The 24,063-nt window shown below is 44.8% G+C and overlaps 1 long non-coding RNA gene across 1 annotated transcript; it reads right to left on the bottom strand.

Annotated features, from left to right (window-relative positions):
• Positions 1–8,328: 8,328 nt before the first annotated feature.
• LOC138415758 (uncharacterized) lies at positions 8,329–16,190 on the bottom strand. Its single transcript, XR_011247398.1, has 2 exons — positions 15,791–16,190; positions 8,329–9,484 (listed from the first exon to the last, which is right to left on the bottom strand). It is a non-coding gene; the product is annotated as an uncharacterized lncRNA (long non-coding RNA).
• Between the last annotated feature and the right edge of the window lie 7,873 nt (positions 16,191–24,063).

Raw genomic sequence — 24,063 nt, 5'->3', positions numbered from 1 at the left:
TGTGAGACACTGTGAGTGCAGACATTTTTTAGCAACAGAGCATTAACTGTCAATGGATGTGTTACAGCCACTTGAGTGCCTTCTCCTTTCCAGGAGAAAAGCCATTTTCAAGCCAGTTGCTTGCAATGCATCAAGTGATGAAATACAGATAACAAATTGTGCATTTGTTTGGCTTCATGCTTATTACACCCCCGCTTCTGGAAAGCATTGCACTTAGCCCCTTAATAATCCCTCTCCGGAGATCAATTACCAGGATTTATCTGGTTCCTTGAGCATAAAAGTGTTTTATTGTTTTTACTTTTGCTCCAAGCAAAGTGAGGGGGTAGGCCAGGTTTAAAGGGACTGTCCCAGACAAGAGTGTGAAGCTGGGATGATCTGCCTTGCTTTCCTGTCTACTAAATCCTCCTCAACAGGAAAGTAGGGAACACTTGGAGGCATTCTCCCTGAGGAGGGACCAGGCCCAGATGTTCTCATGTCTGATTATTTGCTCATAGATCGTAGGCTTGCAGGTGCCTGGAAAGGTGGGTGCCACTTGAGGGGAGAAGCTGGAAAGTGGAGCTAAGTCACCATTTCAGACCAAATCATTTTTCCTCTAAAGTTTCGCTGTAATCCAAACCAGTTGAGCATTTGAGAAGAAGTAGGTACCATGAAAAGGGGTAATGGAATTAGCTTTCATGTTTTTCCAGGACTCTAAACCATATTTCCTGTCACAACTGTACATTATTAATACAAGGCATCTGTTAGCACAGAACTGCCCGAAAATGTGCACCCAAAACCTTACATCTGGTTTCGATAATTTATTTCTGACATTTGTAGTTGGTGGGGAAGGGGGGGAGGATGGGAAAAAAGGGGGGAATTAAACCAAGATGTTGCCTTTAACCCATCAGAAGCTCCTAGTCTGAGCCAAAAGCCTGAGTTCTTAACGTGGTTTTTGCATTAGGTAATATAATTATATTAATTTAGCAGCAAATAGCGTGACTCCAGGCCTGGTGGGTGTGGGTCCACGCTCGCTTTTATCCTGCCTGCTCGGGCTGCAGCAATTAGCTTCCTCTCGCGAAGGGGATTAGCAGGACCACCCCCCGGCGGCGGGGGTGGGAAGGGGGGGGCTCGCTCAGAGCTGTCAGGTGTCTCTCGGCCTTCCCGGGCCCCCTCGCCCGCCCCGCCCCTGCAATTAATTCCCTCTCCTGCTTTGCGCGAGACAAAGCGGTCTGATCCCGAGGTGTCCGACCTCCCGCCCCCTCGTCGCGCCCCAGACCTGGTTCCTCCAGCAGGAATCGCCCCAGGCGCTGGGAGCCCGAGCCGACCGGCCGGGTCTGAGACCCGCCCCAGACTTTCCACGATCAGATTTCAGCTCGACTAACGAGGAGAAAAGAAAGAAAGAACGCGCGACTTCCTCGAGCCGGAGCCGCTGGGGCCCCGGGGAGGGGCGAGAAACGCGGCCGCGGCGGGAGGAGACGCCAGGAGGCCCCAGGCCCGGCAGGAGGATGGGTCCGTCGGGCACAGGTGCCCGAGGCGAGCTGCCCTTGACGCAACGCGGGCGGGCCCTCTGAGCCTCCAGCTCAACCGTCGTCTCCCCAGAAATACCCCCTGCTTCTGCCTGGGCGTCAAGGTCGCTGATGCTCGTGTGCGACGAATGTCCGCTTAAACCCGTGGTCCTGTCACCCCGCCGGGGCTGGGGGGCAGCGCCCAGATTGTCCTCAATAGAACACTCACAAAACGGGGGCTTAGTGGCCTTTGGAGCCGGGGGGTGGAGTGGGGGTGGGGGTGGGGTGTCTTTTTTTTTAAAGGCAAGAGACTTTCTCTAGATTCTTTAGCTTAGAAAGACAGGTTTTCCGTATGTTTAATATCAGGACCTCAAAGATCAAGTCAAACGGCCTTCTCCTTTCCCAGATGAGGGAACTAGAAGCCAAGAGAGAGGGTTTGCTTTCTGCTCAGGGTCACATAGGTCACGTTTGTGGTTGGGCTGAAACCAGAGGAACCAAGTCTGTTGAGCCCAGCTCAGTGCTCTCTGCAACTATGATGAAAAAAAAAAAAAAAAAAAAAGCTTGGCTCTGTGGGGAGGAAGGGGGAGACATCCAGGCCTGACTTGGACAGCCAGGACTGAGGCTTAGTCCGGGGTTCAGATTTTCCTGGAGCCAGTCCACCAGCGGTCAGGCCACATGTGAGTAATAAAGGATTGAGTGTTGTATACTTTAGACTGGTTCCCCTCTTCTTGGCCCCCTTCCCCGGCCTTAACTTCCTTTTGGAGTCCCTACTGACTTCTGGGTGTCCACCATGGGCCCTGTTGGAAAATTTTCAGCTCCATCTCAGAATAAAAGGAATGAAAACCTGGGGAAAGCAGCCAAGAAGGAAAGCCACAAATACGCATCTGGCTGCAGCAGACGGAGCAGCTCCGAGTGTGCAGCGATGCACCGTGACGGCGCACTGCAGACGTGGAAGCTGCTCCCCCAGGACTGTCCCTGAGAAGTGAGAGCCACCCCAGGGGCAGTCCTCCTGCTGCCCACCCAGGCCCTGCCAAGTTTCTGCAGACCGTGCGAAACAGCAAGAGCCGTGGGAGTCAACCAGCCATGTGCTGGTATTCTGACTCCACAGCCCACTGGCTGGGGCCTTGAGCAAGTTGACTTAGCTTCTCTGAGCCTCAGTTTCTTTCCTGTTTACAAGGGTAACAGCAGGACTGCTGTTGTTCAGACGCTCAGTTGTGTCTGACTCTTTGCGACCCCAAGGACTGTAGCACGCCAGGCTCCTCTGTCCTGTACTATCTCCTGGAGTTTGCTCCAACCCATATCCATTGGGTTGGTGATGCCATCCAACCATCTCATCCTCTGCCACCCCCTGCTCCTTTTGCTTTCAACTTTTCCCAGCATCAGTCTTTTCTGCTGGGTGGGCTCTTTAGCCACCTGATGCAAAGTATTGGAGCTTCAGCTTCAGCAACAGTCCTTCCAATGAATATTCAGGATTGATTTCCTCTAGGAAATAGGACTGTGGAGACCCACAGCCATATTGTAACTTTCATGGGTCCTAGACACTTTTTTGCCTTTGTGGCTGTGGGCCCCCTCCTCGAAGTTTTTTAATAAAAATATATTTTATGATTGCATGAGAATAAAGATGAGTGTACTCATGTATTCACACATTTTTAAAATCTAAAGCTTTACTGTTCTGTTTCTACAAAGAAAACATTTTCATAGGCCTCCAAAAGTACTGTGGACCTTCCGTACGGATAATCCTAATGGCGAGTGGGCCCTGTCTGTACCCATCAACTCAGAGTCTGTTTTGGGGGCAGCCCAGACTAAGACATACTAGGTTAGAGGAACTCCCGCAAAGAGGCTATTGAGAAGGGAGTGTGTGGGGTTGGGGTTGGAGGAAAGAAAGGAGCAGCTTCATAAACTCATCACCCATCTCTCCCTCCCATCCAGTCTCCACCCCGTGGAGGCTGTCATGCCACTGCCCTGAAGGATGCGTCAGACCATGCTTCCTTTACCCGAGGTGTGCTCTCTGCACGTCCACCCCTTCATCTCCACTCCTTCTGCTCATATCAGGCAAACAGTGAGGCCCAGCCACTCCTATAGCCCTATCTCCTCCATCTCTTTTCAGGGACAGGCCTCTATCCTGCCCCTGCTGCCGGGGGAGAAAGGGGGCCCTGCGTTTCTCAGGAGGCTCTCTCATTGCCTGCCTCCTGGCGTATCTGGCCATGCCCTCTGCACCCCCCGACCCTTCCTGGAGCAGGCCCCCTCCTCAGCTTCTGAGAGTCTCAGGAGGAGAGTAGACAGGAGGAAAAAAAGCCGCTCTTGTACGATATTAGCCTTTCGCCTGTCTGAGGCTGGATCCTGCCCTCCCTGGGGGGCTCAAAGCTCTTAGGCTTCTCTTCGAGCTACCAGGCAACTGGCAGGGACTAAAGAGCTTATGTTTCTTAAGTGGGAGTGGCTGGTGTTTATCAAAGACTCATGTGCGGGCTCCAGAGGCCCCTCTAGACGGTGGCGGAGGCCTGTCCCGAGCTCTGTGGAGGCAGGAAGTTCCCGGCTGGGCTGGGGCTTGCTGGCTTTGCTGGAACACTGGCAGGATCTGAGGGAAGCATTCCTCACGAATGTCTCCTTCAGAGGCTGCTGGATTCCTTTAACAGCTAATTAGTGAGAAGTCGCTACTGTGATGGGGGCTGACCCATGCCTTCCTCCACCTCCTCCTAGGGGTCAAGGCCCCTGGGGAGGCCAGCCATGCTTTACCACGGCCATATTTCCTCCCCGACGTCAGCTGTTTCTTCAGGAGTCATCTCTCCAGCTTTCAGCCTTTTTTTTTCCTTCAGAAACAGGCTTTTCCCTGACAAGTTTGCAGCTCAAAAGGAGCCGGCTCCTCTTAACTGTTGAAATCAGGCGCATCTGGAAGCAGTAAACTTTTCAACAGGCTGAGAGGAAGAAAAGACATATTGCAGGGGATGGATTCACCTCTGGGACTAATTATTCTTTATATTTCACCCGTCACATTTACAATCTTCGTCAGAGCAAAGAGACAATAAATGATCTCATTAAAACCCAGAAAGATGCTTCTCCCTATTGAGAAGAACCTTGTCTCAACGCCCTGATCTCTGACGAGAGGGTCGTGTCAAGGAGGCTGGCGTGGGGCCTGGGGACCAGGGATGGGAGGGGCAGGGCTCTGCCAAATGTTTTCCCTTGTTTGAATACAGTATCTTATTTTTTTCCGTCACTGGAAATAGCCTCTTGAGTCTGAAATCAAAATCTTCTCCAGCCACATTTTTCCCCGAGGCAGAATCCTGTCGGGGGGTAGAGGGGGTGGGGAACACAGTGACCCAGAGAGAGAATGGGATTGTCAGGTTTAAAAAAGTATCTAAACCAAGAGAAAAAGCAAGAAAGGGAGAAAGAGAAAGAAAAAAAAAATTATCTCAATCACCTCATCTCTCTTCCCTATCAAAAACCCATCCTAGTGGAAAGATTCCAGAGGAGAAAGACACTGCATGTGAGTCTTCCAGGGCTGGGGGGACCCCCACAGAGCCATGTCCCTTTTCCAATTATATACAGGGGTGCCCAGACGGGGCCACCACTCCCTAGAGTCCTCCCAGTCCACAACTCCTAATCCTTCACCAGCCCCAGTGGCTTTAGGGCAACTTAGAAGCGATTCCTCAGCTCCTACTCAAATCCCCAGTCCCGGGTATGTGCGCAGGAGGAGAAATTCTCTCTCTTGGAAATCTCAGGTGTTGGCCTCTTGGTGGCCATGCTGCTGGGAAATCCTGCCAAAGGGGGCTGATGGGTTCTAGGTCCTTGCTATTTAAAGTGTGATCAGAAGCATTAACATCACTTCCACACCCACATCTAGGACATTTTAACAAAACCTCCAAGTGATCTGTATGACTACTAGAGCTTGAAAGGTAATGCCCGAGGCCAGTAGATCTCAATTTTCCTTTTGGCTCAGCTCACCTGGAGAGCTCTTTAAACCTCAGGATGAGACCCTTAACCTCAGAGATTCTGACTCAGCTGGGTGGAGATGCTGCAAATTTGCATTCAGATACATCTCCAGGTGGTATGGTTGCTGCTGGTCCAGGGACCTCACCAAGCTAACTGCACATGCTTAGGAAATAATATTTTAAAATACCAATTCCTAGGTGCCACTTGAAGAAATGCAGATTCAAAGGTCTTGTCATCTAGTAACAGGGTCGATCCAACAATGTGCATCTAACCGAACAATGTGCATCTAACAGAACAATGTGCATCTAACAGCTCACAAAGCACTGACGGTATTATACTTACTCTTGGGGAATGAGACACTTCTTACAAGGGATGAGGCAGTTCAGGCTCTGAGAGCTTATGTGAATTACCTAATGTTTTTTAGACACTGAGTGAATGAGCCAAGATTTGAACCCAGTTATGCCAGACTTATGCTTTCTCACCTCATCACAACTTGCCTTAAGAAAATAATTTTCAAGATGGTGAGTCCATCTCAGTTATTTTAGCTTCATGATCATACTTGAGTCAACTGCTCATAGGGTTTCCCAGAGGTGATTTTATGGGTCTCTGGAGCCTGGTTAATGAAAAGATAAGACTGTTTGGTACTGAACAGCATCCACTGCGATGCGGGTAATATCCTACAGTACTTAGAAGCATACCAAATAAAGTCAGTGTGTTTTCTCTGACCTTGCCTACCCTTTCAATTTAACCTTATGAACATTTTTTTTTTTAAGAAAAAGCAGAAAGACCTAACCCTTTCTTTGAAGGTCAAAATGATCAGCTTTTTATTTAGCTTGTCTAAATTGATGAGTTCACTGTGTATCCACCTCCAGTGCTGATCACTGCTATAATGCCCAGTGAAGCTTTTTTTTTTTAACAGCATTTGCTTGCATTGTAAGTACTAGCTGTTGATGGAAAGGAAAAAAAAAAAACCCACACAACATTGTATGCCTCAGGCCATATTTATGGGGAAAAAAAAATCTTCCCCTGAATCTGTCCTCAGATCTTTTTAAAAGTTCAAGTTGAGATTTCCAAGCTGGCTCCAAAAGAGAACAATGCCCTCTGGGTCTGGGTGTGGGACTGGGTGTGGCTTGTCTTCCGGCAGCTTTTGAACAGGTGTCAAAAAAAAAGGCCAGTTTGAAATAAAGGCTGTTTTTGCCTCAGAGAGAGCCATAACCAGGTCAGAAATGTCCAGAGGTGTCTTTGAAGGAAACAAACAAACAAGCCAACTTTTCTGCTCCTTGGGGTCTGGAAGGGAGCAGAGCCGGTATTCTCCCATTGCCCGAGCACTTTCTCCCACAGGTGTTTCTGGAAGTGAGGAGATCAAATTACTAAGCCATTTTCTGCCTCACAATTACTTAGTTGGGTTTTTAACTTGTAAAACTTTCTTCTTTCAAAGTCTAGTGCTACATTTATTTTCCCTCCCCTCCCTCGCCCCACAGGGGTGGGAATCAAGGTGTCATTAGCCATCCCCAGAAAGGGAGCCAAGGGTGCCTCTGAGATGTTGTAGCCAGGAAATATTTTTAGAAATTAAAAAGAAAAAAAAAATCTCCTGGGCAAATGGTGTCGATCTTGTGCTGTTTGGGGAAAGTGGCTCATCAGAGTAAATGCCTCTTTCTCTGATGCCTTAAGTATCCTCCCTGCCTCAGAGGAGCAGGTTATTAAGGTAATGTTACCCTTTATTGCTGAAAAGCGGTGTAAATAGACACCCAGACTACAGAGATTACCTGCTTTCAAACTGCAGAAATGAGACACTTTCTCTTACAATTTCCTTTTCCACAAAATAGCATACCCTGTTTACTTGGGAGAATAGTCACTTTCTTGTAATGACCACACCCATTCACTCAGACAGCAAAAGCTGGCGAAGTAAGTGTAGCTATTATGTGGGCAAATCTTTGTGTGTCTTGCTCCTCCTGTGTGCTCTGCTGAGTGCTCACTGCCCTCTGTTCACTCACGTACAGAAAGTACTTTGTCTTTTCTGGTGAGCACTCCTCGACAAGGCTCAGAGAACTCCCCGTCCTAGGACAGAGGATGCCTCTTGACTAAAGTACAGAAAGTACTCTGTCTTTTCTGGTGAGCACTCCTCGACAAGGCTCAGAGAACTCCCCGTCCTAGGACAGAGGATGCCTCTTGATTAATGGGAAGCAAGCAGTGCATGAAGCCTGGAAACCCTGAGACTCGGGGAGAGACACAGCCACGTGCAGTTGGAGAGCCCCTAGTTTGAGGAAGAAGGCACAAACCTGCAATGAGGAAACTCACATATACACACATATACACCTAGGCACACACAGGCATACGTATCAACATTGTTGTTTAGTTGCTAACTTGTATCTGACTCTTGTGACCCGACAGACTGTAGCCCGACAGGCTCCTCTGTTCATGGGATTTCCCAGGTAACAATACTGGAATGGGTTGCCATTTCCTTTCCTGGGGGATTTCCCAACCCAGGGATTGAACCTGCGTCTCCAGCAGCACTGGCAGGTGGATTCTTTGCCACTGAGCCACCAGGGAAGCCACCAGGGTTGTGTATGTTACATATTATAAATATATGTTACATATTTCCACTAAACATTATATTAAAATTTTTTCCTTAGAATGCATATAGGAAAGTGACACTGATAAATAACGTTGAGACTTGAAAACAAGGACATAATTAGTATCAGTTGACCTAAACGCTGGAGTTAGTGCTGGAGAAATAGGTCTTAAAGGGAGAGAGCAAAGCCTGGGGATGCGCTGAGGGCTTAATCTCAGGCTAGGAAAGAATGGCAGAAACCCCGCCTGCTCCTTCCCAACAGAGATCTCTTCATCACCAAAGCACAATAGCTTCACCCAGCCCACTGTAACAGGATAAACAAGTTTGATGTAACTTCCAAAGCTATTTTCTATTGTAAGTTCCGTTTATTGAATAAAATAGCAATTCAACATGTTTGCAAATCATGGCGCTGTTAGATGCCAACGCTGGCAGAGATTCATGTGTTTACTGTACGGCTCGCCTGGATAGGCTCTGAGACGCAGCAGAGCATCATTGTGGAATTCCAAACAGCTGCAAGGAATAAGTTGAAAGCAATTTCAGCTAATCTTTCAGGGGGCTGTGTGGCATGGTGGAAACTGGTTCCAGATAGCAGAAGGTACTTGTTTTTAGTCTGAAGACTCAGAACAGCTTCTGGACACTCGCTTTTTGGACTGATGAAAACAAGAGTGAGACTGTGACATGGTATTTAATAGTCTAAACATGAACCTGGCGCTTTCCAGGTGGTGATAGTGGTAAAGAACCTGCCTGCCAAGGAGGGAGACATAAGAGAGGCAGGCTCGACCCCTGGGTCTGGAAGATCCCCTGGGAGAGGGCATGGCAACCCACTCCAGTATCCTTGCTTGGAAAATCTCATGGAGGAGGAGCCTGGTGGGCTATACAGTCTACGGGGTCCCAAAGAGGCGGACATGACTGAAGTGACTTAGCACGCATGCACGCAGACATGAACCTGGGTTTGCTTTATGTTCGAAAACTTCTTTTCAGCGTTCTTTGGGCCTGGTTCCCAGGCTCTGGGAAAATGTATAAAAAGTAAAGATGTGATCCACTGATGGAGGGGAATGGGAAAGCTAACACTACCTCCTCAAGCTTGTCCAAAGGATTCCAAAATTCCGCAGAGACCTTATAGCGGAGCTAGGTTGAACGTACTCAATAGAATTCACCTGCACATATTGGCCAGAGAAAGGTTGATCTTGCTTTCCTCGTCAAAGCACGTTTTCAAGATGGAGACACAGACTTTGGTGGTGTTCCACCAAGAAGTCCCCCTCATGTTATGAGTTATGCTGTCCAAATTTGGCCACAGTAAAACCAGGACTCTGCAGGCCCGATGCTTGAGTACTGTGTTTTGCAATGATTCCCAGCCCCATCCCACCACCATGTCTTGCCTACAGCTCATGGAAGCTCAGCCTAGAGGTCGCGTTTCAGTCACATTGAGACAAGGATGGGACCCCTCTGCTGCTGCCTTTTGCCAGTAGCTGGAGCACGGTGAACACAGCCTTGGAACTCACTGTAAAATAGAGAAAAAAAAAAGAAGCACTCAAGTAGCCAGGCTGTCTGCCTCTTCCCTTCTGCCCCGGTCTTTGGCATCGAGGTAGGCCTAGCCTGTGTTCCCGCGCCTGGCTGCTTGCTGCCAGTTCAGTTTCCCAGGACTTGGGTCTGATCCCAGTCTCACGCCTCACATGGAGCTGGCTGGTTCCTGTTAGCGTTTCAGTCTACCCCTAACAGTGAGCATCGTGGCTGCCAAGATCTCATGAAACTGGATTCCCATTTGGCCCCTTCTGATCAGACCCTGCTGGATCACTTTGCCTGCCTAGAAACAGACGGTGGCTGCGCCACGTCTCTTGGACCAGTCTGTTACAGCACAAGGAAGGCTGCATCTGGTCCATATATTCTGATTCAAGTTACCTCCTGTCTCCTCAGCTTGTGGTGCAACAGGCTCTGACCTGGAACTCTGTGTAATGCTAGCCCCCTTTCAGAATAGTTCCTGAGAGCTATAACCTGTGCTAAACAAAACAATTTCAAGTGAGGAGACGGGAAGGAAACTTTTATCTATTTTTCAAAGTCTCCACAGAAAGTTCCCAAGAACATTCTAGAAGATAACATGGTTTTATTTGCTTAGCACTTTAGCTCAAGTCAGAGGTGATTTATGACAAGGCCTTTTTCAAACACGTCGATCTGGTGTTCTGGCTAGCTTTGACCTGCCCTCAAAAGAATGTTCTGCCCTGAAGCAGGCCCATCTGGTCAGACATAGTTACACAAATGTGTAGGTTCTTGCAAATGGTCCATCAGCTTCCAGAGAGAAAAACAACCAGCTGAGTCGTTAGTTGTGTCTCAGAGTACTGCTATTTTCAAAGCTATTTTCATTGAGACCTTCTGCCTGGAGGAAAACACTTGTTAAATCTATGTGTTATGAAGTGTTAGGCTAGTGACATTCAAAACTGTTAACACTTAGACAGTTTTTAATTTATTAATGGACTTTTCATTTTTTAAACTGGCTTTTTCAAATCAATAATAATCTCTGTTAATCAAAATGCATACAGAAACACAGTTTATGAGTTTGTCATTATTCTTTCTTGCTATGGAAAATTAGCCAACAACTGTTCAACAGACCCACACAACCAGCAATAACTTTGAAATATAGTTAATAACAAATGTATTCATGATTTTTCACTATCTTCCTTGTTCTCAGTGATAAGAATCAATATAAATGTCTTGCATTAAGATTTGTGTTTGTTCATTTCTGGTGTGTACAAAAGAAATAAAACAGTATTCCCAACAGTTAATATTTTAATTGCTTTGTTCTTTTCAGTGTATTTTAGAAATAAATCACTCTGGTCTTATCCATTAATAAAAAGTTATTATGACTTCAAATCCTCTTTTGGCTACACTGTGCATACAAATAAATATAGAATCCTTTGAAAATCTACTACATACAAGTCATTTAAAACAGAGCTGTTTTCAAGACCTTTCTACTAAGCTGTGGAGACCTTTTTGTTAATTTACAAAGCCTTTCCTACTACAGGGAAAGCAGATGAAATAGTGACAATCATGGTTGAACTGGTGGTGAAAAGCCCAGAGCCTGCCAGGAACTACTCCCGGAATCTCAAGGTCTCTCTCAAGGGTCACCTCCAAGTATTCAGGCTACTGTGTAGCACAGTAAAAAGGCTCTGGCCTGACAGGCAAAGTGTAATTTCAACCCTAGCTCTTCCTGGGTACCAAGGGGCGGTCACCTTAACAGCATCAAGCCAAATTTTACTGATTCTTCTTGCCACATATTTAACGAGGACACTGGACCTATTTCAACAAAGTCCTACCCAGACTCCACAGAGATGTCTCACTTGTCCTTATGAATAGTACCATGTTATCAAAGGCAACAGGCAGAGTCCCCCAGGTACATCCCCTTGCCCTGGCCCTATCCAAGGTCCTCTGGCCACAAAGCCTCTTGAGGGTGCCTCCCCATACTCCAACTTCTGGCCAGCTTGGTCAGAATTTCAACATTCAAGTCAAAGCAACTAAAGTTAGAGTCCAAAACTGGCAATCCATAAGGGCTAGAAAGGGCTGTGTTCTGGCCCATCTGTCCAGCAGCCTGTGTCATGCTGGTCCCTTGGGGATATAAGAATGATACTGTTGGGACTTGCCCAGTGCAGCGGTTAAGAATCCCCCTTCCAATGCAAGAGGTGTGGGTTCAATCTCTGCTTCGGGAACGAAGAGCCAAAAAATTAAAAATAATAAAAGATAAATAAATAGAGGGCTACTCTTGCTTCAGGCCTCACAGCGTCCTTCCTGAAGACCAATCTTACAGCTTTGGCTCAGGCTCTCTTCTGCAGGGCGCAAACACCAAGGAGGAAACACAACCCATCCTGGCCTTTCATTTTCACCCCACCCTTCATCACTAAACTTCCTCCCTTCTCTTTCAACCCCATACAACAAAACCACGAACAGACTACTCTCATCCACTCAGCAATTTAGGTACATTCTGCAACACGTGTGCACCTCCATTCGGGCTCAAGATGGAATTCATCTGACTATGTTACTTGGAACCAAGTGTGATATCAGCTGTCCTGCTTTTTTTAGAATGAGACCATTGACTTGTTCAAGCCACAGCTCTGAGCCCAGCCTCCGAGGTGCCATGAGCTCAGACAGGGAGAAGTGCTCAGGACATGAGGCAGTTTCAGCAAACACGTCAACCCCCTTGGCCCTCTGAATGAACATGCAACCCAAAGGGCAGCTACCGTCTTGATTATGTTTCCCGGAAAACTACGAAGAAAAACAAACAAACCAGGCAACCACAAAAGCTATTTCCTGGCTCTCCCAGCAACTCTGACTTAGTTCTGAGTGATTGTTGTTGCTGTTGTTTTTTTAATTCCTTCCTTTGGGGAACAAATTAAAGTTGTGTGTTTATTTCTGCAACACTGAGAAACACAAAGAGAAAGCCTCCCAAAAGGATGATCCCATTTCCCGTTTCAGAGATTTGCTAACAACACATGAAAAGGAAAAATAAACTTGAAGGTGTTGCATTATATAATAGATCTGCCCTTTCATATTCCTTATAAATCCATTTCTATTTTAAATTCACTCAAGGTATGACTGTCACCAACTCCCCTCATCCCCTTCCCTGCAAAAAGACATAGACAATAAAGTTAATGATCACTATATACCTAGTATATGTGTTATGTAGTAGTTCCCATTCTCAGGTTCCTCAAAATATGGCATAAATGTGTTTTTCCTGATGTCTACATGAGTCAGTCCAAACCTTAGGGATTTTAAAAATGACAATTTATATTCCAACAATGTCATGGTCTCACCCATGTCTGCGAGATTAGGTGCGATACAGATCAAACTGAAATATTATCACACGCACTAGATTGTCAGGGAGAGATATCCTTACTGTGGCCTCTTTGGCTGGTCTAGGCTAGTCCTGATCTTTGTGTCCCAATACACAAGTCACATACGTAGACTTATCCCAGTCAATGTGGGTTTCCTACTCAGTCCCTGCTCTTGAGGTCTAGAGGCTAGATTGCGTGAGTGGATAGGAGGCAATAAACCTGGGCTATCAATGCAACAGGTCTTTGAGCCTTTCCTGTGCCACCCAGTGGCAGGTTCCTGCCCTATTTTTCCTGGTGGGTGGCCCCTGGGATTTTCAGGGGATTGACCACAGCCTGGATGGTAACAGAAGCCACTTAGCCCACAAGTTTCCCCAGACGGAGGGAGATCTGCGCCCAGTGAGGATGCACTGGCTGATCCAAGATCTCCTTGGGAGGAAGGTACTTTCTAGAGAGAGCAGCAGAGGGCATTGGAGCTTGAAGGTAGCAAGCCCCACTGGCCTGGAAGAACTTAAGTGTCAGTTTCCTAGGGTGGGAGAAAAGTTGGAAGGACCCTGAATGTTCTTTTCAGGGAGAGACTCCCCTTGCTTGAGTACTTGTCTGGGTTGGTTGCAGTTAGTGGCTACTTGTAGTCCAGCATTTTCAGATTCTTCCAAGAACAGCATTCTAAAGCAGTCTTTCTTCCATCAATAGCAGTGGCCTCTCATAACTGTGATGTGTTAAAAGTTATGAGAAAGTTATATGTTAAAAGTTCTTTTATGGTAGTAAAAGAACTCCTTTCCAAGGTGAGGGAGGGATGGAACAAAGACAGTAGAAGGAACTGAGAGATACACATGTGCTAGGTTGCTACAACAACTGTAACAAATTATCCTAAACTTGGTAGCTTAAAACAATAGAAATTTATTCTTTCACAGGTCTGGAGGTCAGAAGTCCAAGGTCACGGTTCTTTCTGGTAGCCCTGAGGGAAAAAAATCTGGTCCACACCTCTGTCCTAGCTTCTAGTGGCTGCTGCAATTCTAGGCATTCCTTGGCCTGAAGAGGCAACACCATAATCTCTTCACAGTACCTTCTTTACTGAGTGTCTTCTCTCCTGTGACAAGACACTTGCCATTGGATTCAGGGTGCACCCTAGTTAAGATCCTTATTTAACGACATCTGCAAAGTCTGTTTTTCCAAACCAGGTCGCCTTCACAAGTTCTAGGTAGACATCTCTTTGGGGGGAGATACAATTAACCAACACAATACGTAAAGGAAAAGCAAGTAAATTCAAATATGAAAGGTAACCAACATAGCAATAATAATTGTAAAACAGATAAAACAGATTGGAGTTATGAACTGGGAGTGACAATATTGAGTTATAGTCCTAGTTAAGAGTCATTAATGACCCACTCCAATATTCATGCCTGGAGAATCCAATGGACAGAGGAGCCCGGTGGGTTATAGTCCATAGGGTTGCAAAGGGTCAGATACAACTGAAGTGACTTAGCAAGCCTATACACACAAGAGTGATTCTGCAAATCTTGGGCAAGATCCTCCCTTTGATAGACTCAACTGCTACATCTTGAAAATGAGAAAATAGATTAAATGAGCTCTTCCAGCTCTGCTGTCCGATGGTACCATTTGACAGTCTTCCGTCTCTCACGTGTTCATATATGTGTATACACATGCACACACACACGTGCATGCAAAGCACACACCTCCCTACTGCAGATCAAGCTAGACACCTTGCAGACATCCATCTGAGTCTAGGATTTATACTTTCTTATGTGGGGAGTCTGGAATCTCACTTCCATTGTGTCATGTTTGACTTGGCCGGAGGAATTTATTTGGCAGCGCTTAAAAATGCCACACCTTTACATGCTGAGTTTTTCCACAATCTTCTTGTCCTGGATTTTGGAACACTTCTTTTCCTCTTTTCCATTCAAGGATTTCAGTCTCTGGTCTTCAGAGTGTCGACTGTTCCCTCTGCCCCACGAGTGGTCACGTCTCAGATGGTGTGTCTTGGCTCTGGCAGATCACTCAAAAAGAGGGTGATGGATAACGAAGAGAGGCTTGGAAATTCCACAGCTTTGTTTCTTCACGGAATTCCTGATGGTATAATGATCAAGCACTGGAATTTATATCACAACCCTACTCCAGAAAACATGCATCTAATTGGGGTGAATTAACTGTGTCTTACTATCCCACACAGCTACATGTGAGGGCTGGGCAAAGGAAGAGTGTAGTCATGGAACACAGGATAAGGGCTGGAGAAACTGTGTGCAATTGTTTCTATGTGTATGAATGCTTAGAAAATATAAGTTTTGTGAGAGAACAGAGGTTACTATCTTGTTCACACCTGTACCCTCAGCACTAGCTGGAGGTGTGGCACATTGTAGCCACTCTAATTTCTGAGTATGAATGAAAATGAAAATACGGATCAGACTCTTAGAGGAGTACAAATCCCATGCAATGCCTTCATTTCTGATTCATTTTCTGTAGACAGAAGTGTTAATAGGCTGACACTTATCTACTAAATAACTGATGATCTCAAAATGATTAAAGGTATTAAGGGAATACCTTCTGTTCCTTATTAGGTCTGGTGGTGGTTTAGTCACTCAGTCCCACTCTTTGCGACCCCATGGACTGTAGCCCATCTCTGTCCACCGGATTCTCCAGGCAAGAATACTGGAGTGAATTATCATTTCCTCCTCCAGAGGATCTTCCGGACCCAGGGATCAAACCCAGGTTTTCATGTGCTGCAGGCAGTCTCCTGCACTGGAGGCGGATTCTCCACTGGCTGAGCCACCAGGGATCACCGTCAGCTCTTGAGTCAGTTCAGCTCAGTCGTGTCCAGCTCTTTGCGACCCCGTGGACTGCAGCACGCAGGCCTCCCCGTCCATCACCAACTCCTGGAGCTTGCTCAAACTCATGTCCATCGAGTTGGTGATGCCATTAGTTCTGAGGTCCTTCCATTAATAGGTTATTAAGAAAAATAACCCTCTACTTACCTGTTTTATGAATTTAGGTATTTCGATGTTGATTTTTCTTAAACTTCTCTTTGCCTCCTCGTCCTCCTCACTGGGCATGCTCCTAAACACACACACACACATCACACACAGGAGTAGTAGAGAAGGGCCGGGTCTCTGCCACCAGCTCGTCCGCAAAAGAAACAAACAGGTGGTCTGTGTGGCCACCTAGTGGAGCCTCTTCATCCCTGCAGCTCCTCAGAGCTGCTGAAGGCGCTGAGGGAAACTGAAGGCGCGAGGTTCTCGGAAGATTCCCTCGACGTGCTTGGGGGCTGGGGGTGGGGGAATGTTTGCCTGAGGAGAAAGGAGGCTGAGAAAGAAGGCGTGCCCGGCTCGGGGGGCCGCCCTATTTCCTCAGGGATGGGTGACCAAAGGCTGCCGCGCGCGCCTGAGGACCCAGACGGCGGAAGTGACGTCATGGCCTCCTCCTCAGAGAAGCCTTTGAAACGGAGGGTGGGGGTGGGGACCGTGGAATGAGTGCCAGAGTGAGACAGAAAGTCCTTGTTTCCCGGGAAAGGTCAGCCTTTGAGAGACTTTTGAGCAAAGATCACTCGCCTCAGTGTTCAACTCTCCATTCTAGTTCCTTTAGAGAATTGTCTGGGGACAGAGAAGGAGCACGAGGTGGTGCTCAGAGAACAAGGCCGGCAAAACTCAGCAGCTGCTGGGAAATGGAGTTTGAATGAAGAGTTACGGCCAGGAACGAGGCTCCTAGGAGAAGGCGTTCTAGAACCTTCGCACAGGGTCCTCAATTTGTATGGATCTTTGCTGTTCAGTCGCTGAGTCTTGTCCGACTCTTTGTGACCCCAATGGATTGCAGCATGCCAGGCTCCCCTTTCCTTCAGTATCTCCCAGGGTTTGTTTAGATTCATGTCTATTGAGTCGGGGATACTATCTAACCGTCTCACCCTCTGTCACCCCCCCTTCTCCTTCTGCCTTCAATCTTTCCCACCATGAGGGTCTTTTCCAGTAAGTCGGCTGTTATCAGATGGCCGAAGTATTGGACTATAAGGAAAGCTGAGTGCTGAAGAATTGATACTTTTGAAATGTGGTCATGGAGAAGAATCTTGAGAGTTCCTTGGACTGCAAGGAGATCAGTCCTGAATATTCATTGGAATGACTGATGCTGAAGATGAAACTCCAATATTTTGGCCACCTATGCAAAGAACTGACTCCTTGGAAAATACTCTGATGCTGGGAACTATTGAAGGCAGGAGGAGAAGGGGACAACAGAGGATGAGATGGTTGGATGGCGTCACCGACTTGATGGACATGAATTTGAGTAAGCTCTGTGGGTTGGTAATGGACAGGGAAGCCTGACATGCTGCAGTCCATGGGGTTGCAGAGAGTTGGACACGACTGAGCGACTGAACTGAACAACTTGCCCCTGCCTCTGGCAATCACAATCTGTTCCCTGATCTATGAGCTTGGTTTTTTGTTTTGTTTTTTAGATTCTACATATAAGCAAGATCTTACAGTATTTGTCTTTCTGTGTCTGACTTATTTCACTTAGCATAATAACATCACCAACTTGAAGGATGTGAGTTTGAGCAGGCTCCAGGAGTTGGTGATGGACAGGGAAGCCTGGCGTGCTGTAGTCCATGGGGTCGCAAAGCGTCAGACATGACTGAGCAACTGAACTGAACTGAATGGCCTCAAGTTCCATCCATGTTATTGCAAATGGCAAGATTGCATTTATTTTTTTAAAATTGGTGTATAGTTGATTTATTAGTTTCAGGTGTGAAACATAGTGATAACGATTTTTTATAGATTATACTCCGTTTAAAGTTATTATAAAATATTGGTTATACTCCCTGTGCTTATATTGATGTTTATATCCTATTTATTTTTATTATTTTTAAGATAATTGTATTTTTATATATTTACTTATTTTTGTCTCTGCTGGGTCTTTGCTGCTGCGTGGGCTTTTCTCTAGCTGCAGCAAGCGGGGGCGACTCTCTAGTTGCCGTACACATGCTTCTCATTGCGGTGGCTTCTCCTGTTGCTGATCATGGGCTCTCGGGAGCTCGGGCTTCAGTAGCTGTGGGTCCTGGGCTCTAGAGCACAGTCTCAGTAGTTTGGTACCTGGGCTTAGTTACTCTCCAGCATGTGGGATCCTCCTGTGTCAGGGGCTGAACCTGTGTCCCCTGCACTGGCAAACAGATTCCTCACCACTAAGCCACCGAGGAAGCCCCTCTATTCATTTTATACCGAATGGTTTGTACTTCTTAATTCCTTTCCCCTGTCTTGCCTCTCTCTTTTGTTTTTTATATCTCTGAGTCTGTGTCTGTTTTGTTCTATTCTTTTGTTTTCTTTTTCAGATTTCACATCTAAGTGAAAACATGCAGTGTTTGTCTTTCTCCGTCGGATTTACTTCACTAAGCTTGATAGCATCCAGGCCCATCCTTGTTGTTACAGATGGGAAGTTTTCCTTCTTTTTATGGTTGAGTAACGTTCCATTGTACGTGTATGCCACATCTTCTTTTCCCCTTCATCTGTGGATGGCTACTTAAATTGCTTTCATATCTTGGCTATTGGAAATAATACTGCTGCGAACACTGGGATACAGGTGTCTTTCTGAATTAGTGGTTTTGTTTTCTTCAGTGCATACCCAGGAGTGGAATTGCTGGATCGCATGATACTTCTGTTTTTAGTTTTTTGAGGCACTCCATACTGTTTCCCATAGTGACTATAGCAATCTACATTCCCATCAGCAGTTCACTAGAATTCCCTTTTCTCTACATCCTCGCCATCTGTTATCTGTTATTTTCGATGATACCATTCTGACAGATGTGAGGTGGTATCTCTTCGTGGTTTTGATTTACATGTCCTTGATAATTAGTGACGTTGAGCATCTTTTCATGTGCCTGTTGGCCATCTGCATGTCTTCTTTGGAAAACTTTATTCAAGTCTTCTGCCCATTTTGTAATGAGGCTGTTTGCTCTTTTCATATTGAGTTGTATGAGCTCTTTGTATATATTGATGCAAATATCTCCTCTCATTCAGTAGGCTGTCTTCATTTTACTGATGGTTCCCCTTGCTGTGCAAAAACTTTAAAATTTAATTAGACCCCCTTTATTTATTTCTGCTTTTCCCTTGCCTGAGGATACAGATAAAAAGGAATTATCACTAAGACTTATGTCAAAGAGTGTCCTGCCATGTTTTCTTCTAAGAGTTTTTATGGTTTCTAGTGTTACACTGAGGCCTTTCATCTATTCTGAGTTTTTTTGTATATGGTGTGAGAAAGTGTTGTAATATTGTTTTACATGGAGCTGTCCAGTTTTCCTAACACCATTTATTGAAGAGCCTCTTTTCCCCATTGTATATTTTTGCCTCCTTTGTTGTAGGTTAATTGACCATATGTGCGTGGGTTTCTTTCTGGGCTTTCTATTCTTTTCTGTTGCAGTGTGTCTGTTTTTGTGCCAGTACCAAATTGTTTCTATTACTATAGCTTTGTAGCATAGTCTGAAGTTAGGTAGTGTGATACCTTCAGATTTGTTCTTTTTTCTCTAGATAGATTTGACTATTTGGTGACTTTTGTGGTTCTAAGGAAAGTTTAGTATTATTTGTTCTACTCCTGTGAAAAATGTCATGGGTGTTTTGATAGAAATTGCACTAAATCTGTAGATTGCTTTGGTTAGAATGGACATTTTAACAATAGTAATTCTTCCAATCCATGAACACAGGGTAACTTTTCATTTCTTTGTATTGTCTTCAATTTCCTTCATCAGTGTCTTATAGTTTCCCAAGTATAGGTCTTTCACTTTCTGGGTTAAGCTTATTCATAGATATTTTATTCTTTTTGATGCAATTTTGAATGGTATTTCTTTCTTGCTTTCTCTTTCTGACAGTTTATTACTAGTGTACAGAAAAGCACAGATTTCTGTATAGCAATCTGTATCCTGAAACTTTACTGAAATCATTTATTAGAACTAATAGTTTTGTGGTGGAGACTTTAGGGATTTCTATCAATATATATGCTATCATGTCATCTACAAATAGTACAGTTTTACTTCTTTTCAATTTGATGCCTTGTATTTCTTTTTATTGCTTGATTGTTATGGCTAGGACTTCCAATACTATGTTAAATAGAAAAGGCACAAGTGAGCATCCTTGTCTTGTTCCTGATTTTAGAGGAAAATCTTTCTTTTTTGTTTTTTTAACCACTGAGTATGATGTTAACTGTGGCTTTGTCATAAAAGGTCTTTATTATGTTGAAATATGTTCCCTCTATACCAACTTTGATGTGAATTTTAAAAATCATGAATGGGTGCTGGATTTTGTCAAATGCTTTCTCTGCATCTATTGAGATTACTATGTGATTTTTATCCTTCATTTTGTTAATGTGGTATCTCACATTGATTGATTTGCAGATATTGAACTATCTTTGCATCTCTGGAATAAATCTTACTTGATCATGGTGTATGATCCTTTTTATATATTGTTGAATTCAGTTTGCTAATAATTTGTTGAGGATTTTTGCATATATTTAATTTTGTGATTGAATATATTTGTGATTATACATATATACTTAAAATAAGTAATTTATATATATATATATATATAACTTCTTCTTTATCCATTCATCCATAGATGGACACTTAGTTTGTTTCCATATCTTCAGTTCAGTTCAGTTGCTCAGTCGTGTCCAACTGTTTGTGACCCCATGAACCGCAGCATGCCAGGCCTCCCTGTCCATCACCAACTGCTGGAGTTTACCCAAATCTATGTCCATTGAGTCGGTGATGCCATCCAACCATCTCATCCTCTGTTGTCCCCTTCTCCTCCTGCCCTCAAACATTCCCAGCATCAGGGTCTTTTCAAATGAGTCTGCTCTTCACATCAGGTGGCCAAAGTATTGGAGTTTCAGCCTCAGCATCAGTCTTTCCAATGAACACCCAGGACTGATCTCCTTTGGTATGGACTGGTTGGATCTCCTTGCAGTGCAAGTGGCTCTCAAGAGTCTTCTCCAACACCACAGTTCAAAAGCATCAGTTCTTCGGCACTCAGCTTTCTTCACAGTCCAACTCTCACATCCATACTTGACCACAGGGAAAACCATAGCCTTGACTAGATGGACCTTTGTTGGCAAAGTAATGTCTCTGCTTTTTAATATGCTGTCTAGGTTGGTCATAACTTTCCTTCCAAGGAGTAAGCGTCTTTTAATTTCATGGCTGCAGTCACCATCTGCAGGCTGTTGTAAACGATGTTGCAGTGAACATGGGGGTATATCTTTCTGAGTTAAACTTTTCATTTTCTTCAGATAAATAGCCAGAAGTGGAATTGGTGAATTATGATACTTCTGTTTTTATTTTTTCGAGGTATCTGCATACTGTTTTTTGTTTGTTTGCCTGTTTTGAAGCTTTTTCTTTTATTTACTTACTTTTGGCTCCACTGAGCCTTTGTAGCTGCATGGAGGCTTTCTCTAGTTGTGGTGAGCAGGGGCTACTCTTTGTTGTGGTGTGCGGGCTTCTCGTTGCAGTGGCTTCTCTTGTGGCCGAGCATGGGCTCTAGAATGTGGGCTCAGTAGTTGTGGTCCCGGACTTAGTTGCCCTTCAGCATGTGGAATCTTCCTGGACCAGGGATCGAACACGTGTCCCGTGTGTTGGCAGGTGAATTCTTAACCATTGGACCACCAGGGAAGTTCCCTCCATGCTGTTTTCTAATTCTGTTTTAAAACAGGATTAAAATATAATCTCTTTTGGGTAGCTATTTGGGAGTTTTCTTCTCTTTAGTCCTTCTCCTTCTTTCAGTCTTTGTAGCTGTAGAGGACATCTGTCTGGGGAGTAGAGCTTATGTCTACCATGTTTTGGGGAGGAAAGCAATGTCTGGCTCAACATGATGCTCTGTCCACTGATGGCAAATCTTCCCACATGGCCCCATTATTCTGAGCCAGCATCAGTTCCTAAGTCCAAGTTTCCATCATTACTTCTCCTTGCCTATTTCATCCTAGTCTAGACTCTGGGTTTTTCATGTCTATTTGGCTCACTCAGGGTCTCATATTCCTTTCTCATGGTGGCCACAACAAATTTTCACATCTTTTCCCACCTTGGCAAGATGCCTAGAACTCTGTGTAACCATCTAGGCTACAGTTTTTGTGTTCTCCTAGCACCATTCTGGATGTAGCAGTTCTCCCAGGAGCTGTTGTTCTTCCTGGGACATTCTGAGAGGACAGACACATGTGCCCTCTGCTATGGCATTCCTGGCATGTGCAAACTTCATTGACTGTGGCTACAGTAGGGAACACATTTCATATCATGACCGACTACATGCATACAACAGCTTAATGAAACAATATTTACCATTACTCTTTGCAACGTACTCTGGTATTTTCTATTGCATTCCATTCATTCTGGTTTTAGCTCAATACATCAATTTTATTATCCAAGAGTAGGTCTCAACCCACAGTTTGAAAAACATTGCCCTAACAGTGAGTTTCTATCAGTCATTAGTCCTGGGATTTGGTTCGTGGGGTGTACACTGGGCCCCACACCAAAAATCAGGAAATAGTTTCACACTTGTTTTGTTCTTTCTCAAAATGCACAGCTTTTGGAATAAAAGAAAGTCCTGCTTTTCAATGTTGACTCTACTACGAGTTTAAAATAAATCCATTCAGACCTTCAACAGACTTTTTATTTTCAGCTTTTTCCACTCCTTGACAGAGAAGAGTATGCATAGAATATGACAGAATGATAGAGGAAAGAGGAGAGGAAAGAAGCAGAAAGAAATCAAACCTCAGTTAATATTTCCAAACATCTTCTGTTCTGTTGCTCATGGTAATAATAATAGTTGATAATGAGTGAGTACATATTATTGGTCAGGCACTGTGCTTAGCATTCACATTTATTATTTCAGTTAATCCTCATACCATCTCAATGATATGCTACGAATATTATCCCCATTTTATAAAAAAAAAAAATGAAGGCCAACCTAAATTTGACTCTGTTTCCTCCCTCAGCATCTAAAGGCCATTTCTCATTTCTACTTCCTACTTTAGGCTTATTCTACCTCCATAAGATGAGGGATGGGGACTAGACTGTCTCAACTAAAAAAGAGCTCAACAACCCTACACAAGGCACAGCTGCTTTCTATGAAGTCTGAAAAGTAATGGTCTGTTGTAAGCTTGCAGTTTGACCTGCACACAATCTCTCCTCTTGTCTTAGTCACTTCCCATCCAGTGCTTCCTATGGTCTAGAACTCAGGGTCATCTGCAATTCCCTCCCAAACTAAGGAGGGAGCCCTTCCTGGTTCTTATCAACCTGGAGGCCCTCACAGGAAATGACTCTTGCAGCTTTTCTTTATCTTTTCTAAAACCTACATCTATCAAAGGGGGAAAGATGTCTGGATAATGGAAACAAGAGATAAACCACAAACTGTTAATTCTTGCCCTTTCCAAATTAGCTAGTTCATGTATTCATGTTTGTTGACTGTGTCCTATGCTACGTACTTCTGGAGATTCGGTGGTGAACAGGACAGATCAAACTCTTGCCCTTCTGGAGTTTATATTCTAGAGACTGGGGTCTCCAACCTCTGGGCGAGGACCAGTATCCCCCGTCAGATCATCAGAAGCATTAGATTAGAAATAAAGGGCACAATTAATGTAATGCACTTGAATTATCCCCAAACCATCCCCTCCCCTTACTCAGTCTGGAAAAACTTCCATGAAGCTGTTACCTGGTGCCAAAAAGGCTGGGGACAACTGCATAGGGGTTAGTTTCAGGGCAGGGTAGACACTGATAGGTCAGGTGCTTTTTGACCTTCTCTTAAATCACACCTCCCAGGAAGAATGCTTTTTGCATAACAGAGAAGTTTATCCCTTCTCTTCTCTTTTCCCCACCCAACAAGATAAAGTTTTGTAAAATAACACTTACTTTTACTACGTTTAAAAAAACGTAAAATTGCTGCGATTCATGGGGTCGCAAAGAGTCGGACACGACTGAGCGACTGAACTGAACTGAACTGAACTGAATACTTGAATGCAGCGTAGAAAAAATGTCCAAATAAGCAATACAAAATCAAAAATTAGGCAAGATTTTATTTAATGCACTAGGTGCTTGTAAGCCTCTCAGTTTATTCCTATCCAGAACATACAAGGACAATACTCTGTGTATGAATGCACAAGCCTGTTTCTCTCCTTTGTTTTAATCAGTTGTAAAGTTTGAAAATCCTGGTTCATACCATAATGGTAATAGTGATGTACTATTTTTACCTGGCAATGGGGAGTCTTCTTTAATCCCACCCTAAAATTGGTAACAAAT

This window comes from Ovis canadensis, chromosome 12 (genome assembly GCF_042477335.2).
Source record: "Ovis canadensis isolate MfBH-ARS-UI-01 breed Bighorn chromosome 12, ARS-UI_OviCan_v2, whole genome shotgun sequence".
Taxonomy (NCBI): domain Eukaryota; kingdom Metazoa; phylum Chordata; class Mammalia; order Artiodactyla; family Bovidae; genus Ovis; species Ovis canadensis.
The sequence above is the reverse complement of the archived record's forward strand: the minus strand, read 5'-3'. Positions and strand labels throughout refer to the sequence as shown.